The sequence below is a fragment of the Taudactylus pleione genome, unplaced genomic scaffold (assembly GCF_031769625.1).
Source record: "Taudactylus pleione unplaced genomic scaffold, aTauple2 ptg000041l, whole genome shotgun sequence".
In the NCBI taxonomy this organism is placed as follows: domain Eukaryota; kingdom Metazoa; phylum Chordata; class Amphibia; order Anura; family Myobatrachidae; genus Taudactylus; species Taudactylus pleione.
The window spans coordinates 10,010,276-10,025,032 of record NW_028284443.1 but is presented as its reverse complement, the minus strand read 5'-3'; the positions used below and the strand labels follow the sequence as shown (position 1 = coordinate 10,025,032).

The window sequence follows — 14,757 nt, the reverse complement described above, 5'->3', positions numbered from 1 at the left end:
ATTAATGACTGGTGTTGGGAGATTTAGTCGTAGGAATTATGAGCTTATTATATCTGTGATCCTACATGTGGTATTTCCATAGTGTGTCTGAGTAATATGAATTTTTTTTAATTACATTTTTTAACTGTTTTAATAAATGTGATATTCTTTTTTTTCTACTTATACATCCAGTAATTTATTGAATACAATAATGCAGCGAAGGTTCTTTCTGTAATCTCCCTATGGACCCTATTTCAGGGCTTGACAAATTTTTCTAAAATCTAGGAGCCAGGATGAAAGTGTAGGAGCCAGACCACCATTCCCCCAAAAAAATTACAGGAGTGAGTGAGGAGCACAACTCTGTGTGTTATGCAACTGTTATACACACTATACTAGTCTACAAAATGTTCACAGTTGAATGGATACAGTAAAATGGAGGCCCCCTCACTGCTCTGCACAGCTCCCCTGCTCCACCCTCCAGTAATAACAGACCACATTTCACATAAAATAATGGTGCCAGAAAGTACAACAAAACACCCCTCCCCTCGTGGTCACACCACTATCCCTCTGAAGCCGCTCCGCAATCCCTGGCCACGCATAGACCCTACTACCGGAGAGCTCTATGCAGCCAGAGATAGGAGACAGTAGACAGCCGGAATGTACAGGAGGATCAGCGTAGACTGAGACAGACAGCAGGGATCAGGGCAGGCCAAGATGAAGAGGAGTTGTCAGCGCAGGCCGGGATGGACACAGGCATAGCAGTCACCGCGGGCGACACTCCTGTGCATGATATGAATACTGCAATACTATAGGCATGACTCTCCGCCGGAGCTGATGATGATCTGCTTCCTCCCTCAATGCAAAATCTAGTAGCCAGGCATCAAAATCTGGTAGCCATGGCGACCTGGCCCCCAGGATTTGTCGAGCCCTGCTCTATTTATTAACATTATTTTTACTAAAATAAAGTGAAAAAGGTTGTTTTTACACTCTCTTCACATTATTTTAGTATCACCTACAGTTACAAAAGGGCAATTGGAGTAGAATTCGTAAAATTCTACTCCAACCCCTAAGTATCACTTATTTTAGTAAGCAGATCACATTTCCCATCATTTTAATGGGAAATGTGATCTGACCAAAGTTGCTAAAAATAAATTGTGAAAAAAATACCTGGGGAGGCCCTGTGATAATAACGCCACCTGGAGGTGGCGTTATCCAGGGTCTCCCCCGGTTACCGGACTCCTGCTCCGCTCTGACGGGGAGAGCAGAGCCCGGAGCCGGCCCCAGTGATCAGCTGTGTGGTCTAAACAGACCACACGCTTATTCACTGTAATAAAAAAAAAACTTACCTGACTCCGGGGACCGGTGATGTCCTCTCTCCGGTCAGCTGGTCTCCCATGCGGCCCAGTCATCACCTGACAGGGTCCCAATGCAGTATGGGATGTCAGCTGACCGGATTACATCACCGGAGCCCGGATCATGCAGGTAAGTGTAATTAAGGGAGAGGGGGGTCGTGGGGGGTCTGCAATCACAGGGGGTGGGGCTTGGTGATGGGGACGGGGCTTGGCGACGGGGGGGTAGCAGCGGCGGCCGGTCGGTGCATGCGCGGGGCACTTGTCATGGTATTTTCTTGCGAAAATACCGTGACTAGTGTGCGGAGGGGATTCGCAGGGACAGAGCTTTCTCACAAGCTCTGTCTCTGCAAGGGATTTGTAGTACATCCCTGTGATATTGCCTGAATTCGCAAAGCGAATTCAGTCGGTAATATCACACTACATTCTGCACTACCAATGCGGATTGTAGTAAATAGAGCCCTATATGAGCCTGGTGAATTGTGGGGCAATAGTTCAATGTGGCTGCAGCGGTCTTAGCAGCACCAGCAAACCAATGATTTGGTAGTTTGCAGCTGCTGGGCACCACACCCGATCCCCTGATCTGCTGATTCATTACCAAGTGATGAAGCAGTGGGGGCACTTTTATATGTGGCAACTACTGCTAGTCCTGATATTTCAGTAGCTATGTTTCATCTTTGTAGACATGTGAGTAAACCTCATCATAGAGATAGGAATGCAATTAAGAATTATGTACCTTAAACACTTGCAGGACTTGAGCATTATATTATTAGCCGAAGGTAAACTTAAATAGAAAGGATATGTAGATGTAGATTTGGCAGTTGATAATAGGGATCACAAGTCAACAAGTGGCTACTTGTTCAAATTTCGAAGCAGTCAAATGTCATGGTCCAGTAAAAAGCAATTGTCTAATTAATTTGCTTTAACACCAACAGAAGCCAAATACATTTCAGAATGTTGACATTAGGGTTCGGCTGCAGGAGAAGTTAGTGTTAGGCACTAGAGGGAGGGTTAGGGTTAGAGGTAGGGGTAGGGATTACTGCTCTGGGGAAATTAACAAACCTTCCAATGGGATATGTAATTATTGCACAAGTAATTTCATTTTGATACAATCCACCTCCAATGAGATCTTTGCATGATACATTTTTGCACTAAATATTGTGTTTTTACTGTATTAAGCCTCAGACGAGAACATCTTTTTTATTGGCATGTTATAGACAGCCAGTTCCGATTATTATTATTACAGGTTGAGTCTCCCATATCCAAATATTCCGAAATACGGAATATTTTCAGCATGACTGAGATAATGAAACCTTTGATTTTTGATGGTTTAATGTACATAAACTTTGTCTAAGGCACAAATTATTAAAAAGATTGTATAAAATAACCTTCAGGCTGTGTGTATAAGGTGTATATGAAACATAAATTAATTTCATGTATGTACACAAACTTTTTTTGATGCACAAAATTATAATAAATATTGTCTAAAACGACCTGCAGGCTGTGTGTATAAGGTGTATATAACACATAAATGCATTCTGTGTGTATATTTGGGTCCCATTTCCAAGACATTTCATTATAATATGCAATTATTCCAAAATACGGAATATTCCGATATCCAAAATACCCCTGGTCCCAAGCATTTTGGATATGGGAGACTCAACCTGTATAAATAAATGTATTTATATGTTTTAATATAATAGTGAATTGATGTGTGGTGTTTCTGGTTGATGAGCGCAGAATCACACCAATAAAACCCACCACCTGACCAGCCTCAATGAGTCCAATGCAGAAAAGAAGAACAGAAAAACAATAGGTGAGGAAGGACACATTTACAATGCATTAGTTATTCAGGTATTCTGAGCCTGCACATGGACAGATATCACTGGTGCATACGGATTGACCACACTTTCTGTGAAATGGGCGTATCTGGGTAGTAACTGGGCAGCAATCATGCAATTGCACAGACCTCTTCTGTCTCATGGAAGTGTCATGGGAGTTTTTTGTGTGTGTAAGCCGACTTTCGTGTTTATTCACAGCGTGTGGATGGAAATGGTCTAAGTCCTGACACTAATGATGATGGGCCAACATATATAATAATGCACTAGCAAGATGTGCCTATATGATTGAATTCCAGCCAGAACAGTACTCACATTAATCATATATCAGCCAGAGGTACCCACATACTATACCACCTAAGAGAGAGCCCATGTTTAAAAATCAGTCAAAAGGTAAAACTGACATGAGTACATAACAAAAAAATATAACTTTTGCTCTGCAGAGTAGAGTCCAGCAAAACAATAATGCTGAGTACACTCAGTGACCATTCATATCCTGCACCATGATCAGTCAAGTCAACAATGCAGAATGAACTCAGATTTGGAAGTTGTGTAGAGATCATTTTAGGATATGAGGTGCTACTGCTCAGTTGCTTCTGAATACAGATGGAAATCTATACATTATGTTTGTAATAAATACAATAAAGAGGTCAGTATATTTTTGGGTGGATGTTCTCTCCTTAAACCCTGGGTGACATGCTTTCGCCAGCTTTCACCTTCACCACTAAACCACGGAAGCATTGATCCCTAGCATGAATTAAAAAAGGCGGATTGACGTGTGGCCACTCCCCCTGTTCATGTGTGTGTCGAATGCTTGCACACAAGGAACCAATCTCTGTGCCCCAAATGTTGCTCTTTAATGTCCCCGAGTCTTAAGTGTTCTGGGCCCCCAAAGCCTTATTCAAGCTCTGACTGTAACAACTTTTAATCATAGTTATTGTATTATACTTTAATTGTTGCATATTCATTTTTACATTAACACTAATGCTATAGCTTACTGTTTGTGATTATAATGAAAAGTTAAAGAACATTTTAACCAAAATGAACATTAAATCATTGCTGGCCCCATTAACAATGGTGTCCTTAGCCTGTTTTGTAAATACAGACATTTTTAGACAAATTATTAGCAGCATAAAGCAGTATACAAATGTTAAGTTGATCATTTGTTTTGCATATGAACATATTTATTGACAAATGAATACAAAATGTATCCCGTTTTTCTACTTAGGAATGTTTAAAAATTAATGATCTGCTGTTTAGTCATAAAAAGAATCACTGTGAATTGTATCTTAATTAGTTTAACTAATGTTTTTAAACTAGAGGTAACAAGATTATCAATAATTAAAGTTAGTATTATATGGTTATTAAGTAAAGGACACAGCTGAATATTTTAATGCTAAAAATTTTACTTTTTGTTTGCAATAAACAAATCTCATATACTTTTGTACCACATTTATTAAAGGTACATCCTATACGTTGTGATTCTAAATGTCATGTTAGAGTACTTGTCAGACAGCACATTGATCTCATCATTAATACATACAGGGCATAATAACAATTACTTGATTTGAACATATAGGGGTCTATTCAGCAAGAGTGACGATGTTGCCCAGAATATTAACGGGCAACATCGTCACGAGATTTTATGATAAAATATGGAAGCTATGCAGCAATATTTTGAGCAGGGACAGCGGTTGCGGTAACATGCTGTCCCTGCGATGTCACAGAAGGGATTGTTTATGGGATTCCGAAAACAATCCCTTCTGTTTGTTCTTCTGCGCATGCTGTGTCATGCGCTCGGGAACAGTCTCTGTCCCTGCTTGCAGTGACCGCCGATGGGGTAAGTACATCTCCAGCCTTCCGAAATTGATTGACATGTATACAGTCTTTATACTAGCCTGTATATTTATGTGCTTTTATATTTAATATTTATATATAAATGTTAAATATAATCGCACATCAATATACATGTAGACAGGCTAGTATAAAGCCTGTATACACATGTCAATCAATTTGGCGAAGTTTAAAAGTCTCTAGGCGGACTTACCTGCCGCCAATCATCAAGAAGCAGGCATGGAGATTGGGTGGGCTTACAAGATGCTGCAGGGACTTATGGGAAAGTTTCCCTCTGTCCCTGCGGTTTTCGGGATATTTAAGTATTTTCTTCATATATTGACATTCTGAAATGGTGTTCTATAAAGTAAATATTTATCGAGTGATTTTACACATTTTGCTTTGCTGAATAGCAAAAAGCGTTAAAGCACTGTAGAGATCAATGGCTGATCCCTACAGTGCGTTATTCAGCGAGATGGGAATCAATGGAGCAGATGATTGCGTTATCTTCTCAATTATCCCATTACTGAATAGGGGATTTACATAAAAAATACAGAAATCATAGTTTCCATATTTTTTCTGTAAAAAAATCATTGCTGAATAGACCCCAAATTCAAACATGAGGCAACAGATTCCTGCTCAAAGAGGTTACAATATAGAGGTAGAGGGATAGAAATATGAGGTGCAAAAATATGTATATTGGCCGAGTGTTTATTGAAAATCAGACTGTGTTATAAGAGTACATACCAATAGAATGAGCTTTTATGAGTTCTGGATATATGTTTTTCTAAAGAGATGAGGTTTGAGAAAAATGTAGAATCTCTGAGAAAAAGGTGATATAAGAAGAAGATAGAAGCTGCTCATGTATAAAGCATATGTAAGAAGGTGTAACAATGCAATTTAATCAGAAGGTTTTTCAAAAATGTTATTAAACAAGAAGGAATAGGGAATGTTTTATGTTAAATGTAGTGTAAGTTTTTAAAATAGAAGGATATGGAAGCTTGCTTTCCAGCAATGTAGAATTAACTCGTAAAGTATACATATACAGTATATTCCACTATTGTAGCGGTTGTAAATACTAAATGTTACTACTATATTAGTAGAGGTCACAGAAAAGCCTTACATTTGGTTCTGAACTATGTATGTATTGTAAATAATTATAGTTGATATATACTGTGCAATTCTCTTGATGAATTAGACAATATTGTTTATTGTTAGTACAATGGATCAATATTAGAAATTTAGCATATAGGGCACTAAGTGAGCCTGCTCGCTGTTAGTGTGCCGATACAAAATTAAAGCATTTCATAACTATGTATTTGCTTTGTACTAACATATAGTAATAGGTGTTATTTTTCTATTACATATTTTAGGTTACAAGTATATCTGTGCTCTACTTGGTTGTAATATCAAATAGAGTAACAAAGAAAAAACAACTGACTAAGACATGTACCTTTTGTATTCTCTGCTGGGACCTCATAAAAATCAGTAAATGCAGGGTTATTTAAAAATAGTATTAGCTAAAAAATATTAAAGGTAAACTAGAAACATTTATGCTGGTCAGAGTAGCGATAAAGATGAATGCTTAACTTTTACTCCAAAAACATTTGCAACCATATGCAAGCAGGATGGCATACAATATTTGCATACATACGTGTTGGCATTTGTACACATAATTATACTGTGCAACTGATAGCAAAGGACAATCACGAGGTGTAATAAACAAAACATTATTGTACAGTGGCCTATATTCATAAAACCATAATGGCATACGCAGGGGCATAATATGTATTGGTCTAATTGTAGAAAATATTTTTTTTTTGACTAAACACAAGTCATTAAACTTGGAGACAAACTGTAATGGTCATTTACCAGAATACAAGCAGATGCAAAACACATTAGTATTGCACATGTGTAAGTACATGGCCACGTTATGCTTCTGGGAACTAAATCCATGCACCCATGAGCAGGTTCATGCTTTGAGATGGAATGTGCATAGTGGCAGAAGTAAAACTGTCATTTCAACTTCTACCAAGTCAGACATACATGTTTTCTAGTATGAAAGAAATCTATGATCATTTTAAATTATAGTGTAAAACACATCTTTTACTGTTATATAGATGGGGTTGAGGTTTGGGCAATTAAATTCCATGACAACTTGGCGCAGCATAGGAAGCCACAAAATGTAAATGCGGCCTGGCTAATGGTATGTGAAAGAGTGTGAATTGGAGTGAGGAGAGAAAGAAATGATTATGTTTGAGGCTTTGAGACGAATTGTTTACTGTACTCTGTTAAAACGTATATTTTCCCAAGTTGATTACAAATGATTATCTTCTTACAACATATACAATATGACACAGGTTCTCAAACTCGGTTTTCAGGACCCCACACAGTGCATGGTTTCCAGGTCTCCTCACAATCACAAGTGAAATAATTAGCTTCACCTGTGGATCTTTCAAAATGTGTCAGAGAGTAATGAATACACCTGTGCACCTGCTGGGTGACCTGGAAAACGTGACCTGTGTGGGGTCCTGTGGACCGAGTTTGAGAACCTCTGCAATTTGATAATCCAGTGGCATCACAATGGGGGTGCAGGCCACAACAGGGTGTCACCCTCGGAGTGGGTGACACCAAAATGTCGGTTCCACCTCAGTGACAGGAGCTGAGTGCTGCAGTGTCACATTCATCTGTCACAGAGGAGGAGCCGACAGTGCTGGCACTAGTCTCCGGGGGCAACCCAGCATCTCCGGTGATGCTGGGACACCCCCGGAGTGATGCTACCGGGATTTCCTGATAGGCCATACCCCTTTGCTAGACCATACCCCATTTTTGGCCGCACGCACTTTGCGCTACAGTGCGTTCTGGGTGTCACTACGCCTGGTGACACCTCTGAGATAATCTTTGCAAATATATGCAACAAAGATCTCTGGATTTATATTATCATGTAGTATTCAAATCTTATTTCTGGTCTCTTGCAATGTGCTGGGGGGAAATTATTTTCTTTTTTTCTAGGAGTAACAACTCCTCCCTTTTTCAAGCTCCTGTGAGATACCATTAAGTTGATCTGAGCAGCCACTATTTTATATTACTGTTCTCAAAGGCTTGCATGGGACCAGCATTGGGTGGGTGTGCTGGTTCCTGTGGTGCTATTTGGAGGATTCTGGGGTACCTAAGGGTGAGTTGGCTATTAGCTTAGATATAGTAATGTATGTGCTATTATCATGTGGCGTAACAATAAGCAATTATATGACCCAAAATGGGCACAATTATTACGTAGTGTTAGGGACACCGGTACAGAGACGCCATGAAGCGGCCCAGTGCTTAAACATATTTTTGCAAATATATGCACAAAGATCTCTGAAAATCTATTATCATGCTGACCTTGCTGGTCTCTTGCAGTGTGCTGGGGGGGGGGATTTTTTTTCTTTTTTGTTTAAATATACAATATGTCAGTTTCATTTTTGTAATAAATATTTCTCAGTTAAACATATTTTTTAAAAAGCAACATATGTCTGTGTAGCAATAATTAGAGTTAAGCAAAATAATATGAATTATCATTTAAAAAATGTATTTAATAAAAAAATTCAGTGTTAGACATTTGATATGAAAAAAATGATTTACAAACATTGTTTTATAAAGCATGTGTAATATGGAAAATTAAATGTAAATTAGTAAAGTTGTATTTGTGTTTAATATAGTGTATTTTCAGGGGTAGTTTCTAAACAATGGATGTAGAGAGAAACCATTGAGATTTTTATTATAGTGCAGTGAATGATGAGGGCATAGTATTTGAAAGCAATATAACTATACCATATATGTAATTGATGTAGAATGTTAGCTGAGAACAATACTGTACATGGTTACTGTACATGATATTCTACATTGGTCCATTTGATTTGCAATCTAATACTGTGCATATGTTCAGAATCCAGAATTATATTAGGCAAGAACCCCCTTCTCAATCAGAGTGCCCAGGGTAATTTTTAAATAGGCTAGACCCCCAGGGCAATATGCATAACTGAATGCCATCCACTGCCAAAGACTGAAGCAGTGGGCGAGGGTGTTACTTTATAGTATGTAAAACAACCATATGAACCCTCTTTGAGATTAACTGATGCAATGTGCCTTAGGGAGCCAAACTATTTTCTTTATTATTTATAGCCATTTTTTGATTATACTTACATTTTTACATTACTTTTACACAAAGTATATTTTATTATTACAAAGGAACATGGATATCAGCTGTTGGTAACACCTAAGCTGCTAAAACCTGGCGCTAGACAACCACTGGCTATATACTTATATTTAGTGGGATATATCTGCATACAATGATCAATCAATAGATTATGTAAACATCACCATGTGCTGCTGCTAATTTTAATGCCAGTAGCCACCTGGCAGTACATAGTAATTACTATAAGTATAAAGAAAGGAAGAAAAAAGAAAACTGTGCTGCATTGGTGAGAAAAATATATATTAAGTGATGGTGCTTCATAGACTAATTAAATTCAGACTTCTTCTGACTATATATAAAAAACATTAATTTCAAAAACACATACAATATAAGTTTATTAATATCAGTAGTACATTCCCAATACTGCTGGCGATAATGGATAATAAGTTAGTAACAAATGCACAACCTATGTAAATACAATGTATCCTATTAGGTGAATGGCTTATGCACTCATAATGAACACTGCTCACCAGAAGATAATCAGTCAGATCTCCATAGATATTCTGCACAGAGCAATGAATATGCTGGATCAGTAGTAATAGGATGTCACTTGAGTAGTATAAAATGACAGCAATTCATGAGAGTAGTTAGTATGATTCTCCACTGGAATATTCCCCAATGGACAGACTCTGATGCCGGGCTGTATACAATTAAAAGTATAGCACCTGCATATACGGCTGCTCATATAACACTTGTAGTTAGTAAATAGAGTGCAGCACTGATTGTTCCGGGCCGGGTCTCACTGTGCCCGATCTTACAGTGCTTCAGCCGCAGGAGTATCAGCTGGTATGAATGGCAAGCCTGCTTCTACGTCCTGTGAGTGGCAAGGACCTTTTTCAAAAGGTTCCTGAATAGAAGTGAAACTAGTTGATATGGGTCTCTCTGTGTTACTGCTGCATTAATCTCACTGCTCACCAGCCTTGATCTTCTGTTTGCCCGTCTGCGGACTTGCCATCATTCTAACTTACAGTGGACTAGCTGCTCCTCTCTCCCTGTGGACAAGCATCAGTGAAGGGTGTGGCTGTTAGCTGAGGTCCTTGCCATAAACAGGATGTACAAGCAGGCTTGCCATTCATACCAGTTGATATCTGCCATCCACAGCTGCTCCGCCACTCCCGCGGCTGAAGTGCTGTAAGATCGGGCACAGCGAGACCTGGCCCGAGACAATCAGTGCTGCACACTATTTACTAACGACAAGTGTTATATGAGCAACCGTGTATGCAGGTACTATACTTTTAATTAAATACAGCCCGGCATCAGAATCTGTCCACTGGGGAATATTCCAGTGGAGAATAATACTAACTAATCTCTGGAATTGCTGTGATTTTATACTACTCAAGTGACATCCTATTACTACTGATCCAGCATATTCATTGCTCTGTGGAGAATATCAATGGAGATCTGACTGATTATCTTCTGATGAGCAGTGTTCATTATGAGTGCATAAGCCATACAACTAAATAGGACACATTGTATGTGCATAGGTTGTGCATTTGTTACTAACTCATTATCCATTATTGGCAGCAGTATTGGGAATGTACTACTCATATTAATAATCTTATATTGCACGTGTTTTTGAAATAAATGTTTTTTATATATAGACAGAAGAAGCCGGTATTTAATTGGTCTATCAAGCACCATCACTTAATATATATTTTTCTCACCATTGCAGCATTTTTTTTTCTTTCTTTCTTTCTTTCTTTATATTTTATTATTGTTATATAGTATATACTTTTATATTGTGTTGAACGGAATATATATGTATATATATATATGAATATAATATGTATATGTATGTGGGGCTGGACCCTGCGTCTTTTGAATATATAGCAAACAAAAAAAACATATGGAGTTATATAACACTTTACTGATTGTGGAAAATACTTGATAACTATAAGCATTTATAATTCATATTTTATTTAATGGTTTTATTCTAGTGCATGTGTGCATCCAAAATGCAATATAAGACTATAGAGCAAAACATGACTCTTACGACACAGTGGTAGATTTGGCCAAATCAATAACATACCATATATTTCAATTGTATATTTTTGTAATTAAAAACTACCTCTTCAAATAGCAAAGTCTAAATATAATAGAACCAAGGCATGTTAATGCCATAAACCAGCGGTGACAATACTGTAGACAGTGTGAAACATATAGTTTGTGTGCTTATGTGAAGAATTATGATGAGTTAGATATAAAAGCAAGCTCATGAATATTGGAGCACAAAACACTGCATATGTCTTGTATCACTGTAATCTGAGCATAGCACACACCACTACTAAAATTAAATGGCATGTAATCACCATGAAATAACATTCACGGCTGTATCACGCTGTTTACCCTGCTCCATTCTATGGATTTAACTTTCATGGAGATCATTGGGACCTGTGTATGCCAATGTGAATCGAAATGAATGAATAATGGATTCAACAAAGTTAATTATTTGGTTTTTGGTATCTTGCTATGCTAATTATCAGGGACATTTATTTAGGTAGAGATATCCCCTCCATTATCTGTACTATTAGTTCAATGGACTTGTAAACTGCCAATGTAACTAATCCATTGAGTACAACAAAGGTTTTCTAAGAAGAACAAAATGCTCTATAACTATTGATTTTTTCATGTAAAATGACAATAGTCATGTGTATCTTCCTACTTCCAAAGCCCTGTACTAGCCAGAATCAAACCCTAAATCTATTTATCTGATAAGCTTAGAGGTCCAAATACAACTAATTCACCCTCTGCAGGCTTTATGTTGAAAAGTACAAGCTATACATCATCACAAAAAGTGTTTTGTTCACATTTTATTCAACAGTACAGATATCAAAGTGCAAGACTTGTCAGAAAATGTTAGCATTTATCCATCAAAAGGACCAGGATTCAGAATCTCTCAATGTTCTGCTCTTTTGTCCATGGAGAGAAATTGGAATCCTCACATCTTCCATTTTTAATCAAACACACACACTAAAATCTATCCATTATTACATGTGGAATCATAAATCCTAATAAATGGTTTAGCTCACACTATAAAGATCAGTGTATGTATTTTATGTCCACATCATTCCTAACAGACAGTTTAATGCACCACCCATCTTTTTCAATGAAGCTGTAATATTCTTCCAATAAGCCCTATTCTAAAGGTCACAGGTATTGGAAGCATGAATGTCAGGTGCACCCTTCCTTGTATGCTAGTTACATTGGTAATCGATTTTGATTACATTCTATTCTGTGGTATATATTAAGTTTGAAAAATCACACTGTCAAATGTCTCCTGCTGCATGTTGTGCTACAGAGAGAACATTTTCAATACAGGGAGAACATTTTAAATCCTAAAGGGTTACGCTACTCTCTGAGCACCTCCCAGGCACACAGTCCAGCAGTCCAGCATATACATAGCAAAAAGGATTCCCAGCATCACAGGAAGTTATTTTTAGATAAAAGATTTACAAAAATGTATTTCATTTGCACAAAATAGTATGTGTCAGACATTGTGTGATTCTATTATATTTTCACTAGCTGAACAAGCCTCTGGGGATCTACACGCTATTCTGCTGAGCAGATGGATTTCTGTTCACTGTTGCTAACAGGGATCTCTTCAGTCTATACAGTACATTCCAAAATCATTTCACCTTTCATCTTTTTGGGAGCTCCCTAACAATGCACGTAGAATCAAACATATCAATAAGACAAAGAGGTGGTAGGGGTAATATTATTTTTCTGTACATATAAATTAACATTTCAGTACTGGAATATCCGATGACAAAGTTTGAAGCTTTTAGTTTCCAACCTAAAATCAAGTAGGAGACGTCGCAGAATGAATTGGATGATTAAGTGCTATCATATCCCTAGAAGTGATTTCACATATTGAAATGCCAATTAAAAAGCCTTAACTATAACACGCGACAACACTTCAGAATTAATTTTATCTTAAACTAAAAATAAACATATATATATATATATATACATACTCGTAACTACTTCTCTAAATAGGAAATTGTGTCATCAAACAATATACACAATGCTATTGTGTGTGAGAGGTAAAATATATCAGCTTGAGTGATAAACAACAAAACTGCGTAAAAGACTCCCCTCAGCTTGTTTACTCCTCAGAGGTGTCCCCATCATAGTCACTTTAGGGTATGTTTAACAAGGCTGCAAAGGAGGAGCGAACTGGTGCAAGAAAACTGCACCACGTCCTTATTAACAAAAAAGCGAGTGGAAATAATAGCATGTAATAATTAGCTGTGTCGTTTGTGGAAGCTGCATAATATCAGTTCTGCAATGTATGCTTGTTATACCAGTTGAGTCACTCATGGTGCTGAAATAAAGACTTGCTTATAAATGTGATATCATTCAAACTCTATTCTGAAATGACAAGTACTGCCCTTCGCCCAAACTCCCACTTTTACGGCTTTTCTTATGGGAAGTCCCCGAGGGTCGCTGCATCAGCCCGACAGGTGTACATCCAAAACGCTCCTGATACTAACATCGTATCAAAAACACAGGGTTTCTAATCCCAGTAATTAGCTGATTAAAATTCCGTGTTAAACATAATTAGAAGAAGGAGAACAGTAATCGTATAAATGCATAGAACAAATAATTAGCAGCACTTAATGCACTTCTGTATATGCTGCACACATCAGGTCTGCAGGATTGTAGACTTTATAGACCCGCTGCAAGTTGATGCGCTAGAATAGATGCAATATAAATTAGCATATCCTTGTGCACTACTAGTGTATATCATTATTAGAATGTGGGGACCTACCTTCCCGCGCCCAGCGGCTGCATTGCCCTGAGAGTGCCGGGCTTGCTGGCTGTGCTCCTGGGTGCCGCACTTGTAGCTGTCCGTGGTGCTGAAAGAGGATGCTAGACCAGAGCCTCTTCCATGTGAATAGCAAATACTCCCACTGGCAGCTATTGGTCTTCTAACTCTCCTAATCCACCTCTTAGCAGACGTTCACCCTGAACACGGACAAGGAAAGCATCCCCTCAAGTTAGCTGGCAACAATAGGGAACGATTGTAGCCAAATCCACAAACGAGAGGCAGGCACGGGGACTGTATGACAAAGGCTCCCCTGTTATCGTAAAGGATGTAGGCGACAACGTTGTCTCGGTGCCACGGTGTCGTCTCTATGCCTCTATCCGTTCTGCAATATCTCTCGGTGATGATTTTTTTTGGTTTTGTTTTTCAGAGTTTTTTTTTTCTTTTTTAATAAGATATATGCATTTCAAGCCCTGAACAAATCTCGCAATTACCACACTGTGGGCTTTTCATTGTTTAATTATTAATTAGTACATGTAGTACTGTGAGCATGCCAGGAGAAAAGGAAAAAAATAACCATACGTTTTCTAATTGCTTGGAAAGGGAAATAAAATATAGGTTCTGGTCGCAAAATCTGCTATTGGCAATTTGGCACCAGGGCTGACAGTTATGCTTAACGACTTGATAATAATTATGACATCAATCCCGATTAGAGCTAATATCTATATAATATTTTTGCAGACTGTTATTACCGTA

At 38.0% G+C, this 14,757-nt stretch overlaps 1 protein-coding gene across 1 annotated transcript in view; it reads right to left on the bottom strand.

The window, feature by feature from the left end:
• Positions 1-14,091, bottom strand: part of GRM8 (glutamate metabotropic receptor 8) — a 1,218,298-nt gene extending 1,204,207 nt beyond the window's left edge. Inside the window, exon 1 of the mRNA XM_088457648.1 lies at positions 14,005-14,091. The gene's annotated coding sequence lies outside the window, so the exon portion shown is untranslated. The remainder of the gene's footprint in view (positions 1-14,004) is intronic.
• Positions 14,092-14,757: the final 666 nt, after the last annotated feature.